Source organism: Chrysochloris asiatica, unplaced genomic scaffold (genome assembly GCF_000296735.1).
Source record: "Chrysochloris asiatica unplaced genomic scaffold, ChrAsi1.0 scaffold00243, whole genome shotgun sequence".
Lineage (NCBI taxonomy): Eukaryota > Metazoa > Chordata > Mammalia > Afrosoricida > Chrysochloridae > Chrysochloris > Chrysochloris asiatica.
In genome coordinates, this window is record NW_006408761.1 from 292664 (window position 1) to 293265 (window position 602).

Sequence of the window (602 nt, forward strand, 5' to 3'; positions counted from 1 at the left end):
GCATACTTTTGAATCTGCTGGGCTGGGCTTGGAGGCCTGAGGTGACATCCTGGGCGAGGCCAAGCGGCGGGATGAAATAGGGGCCGCAGAGACACCACGGAAACACAATGAGGGAACATTGGAAAAAAAAGAAAAGGAAGAATCAGACAAGTCCACAGAGGAAATAGTCAAAGAACTACAAGAAGAAAATTTCTCTAACATCCTGAAAAACAAAAAGATAAACATACAAGAAGCTCAACGAACTCCAAGAAGGGTAGACCCCAAAAGAAAATCACAAAGACATATCATATTCAAGCTCTCCAAACTCAAAGATAAGGAAATGCTTCTGAAATAAACCAGAGAAAACAAAAGGGTCACATACAAAGACAAGACAGTCAGATTAAGCTCAGATGTTTCAGCAGAAACATGCAAGCTAGAAGGCAATGGGAAGACATATATAAAACCCTTAAAGAAAAAAAATTGCCAATGAAGAATCCTTTATCCAACAAAGTTATCAATCAAATATGTTGGTGTAATCAAAACATTCCAGGATAAACAGAAGCTATGGGATTTTACCAAAGCCAACCCTGCACTACAAAACATCCTAAAGGGAGTTCTGTGGA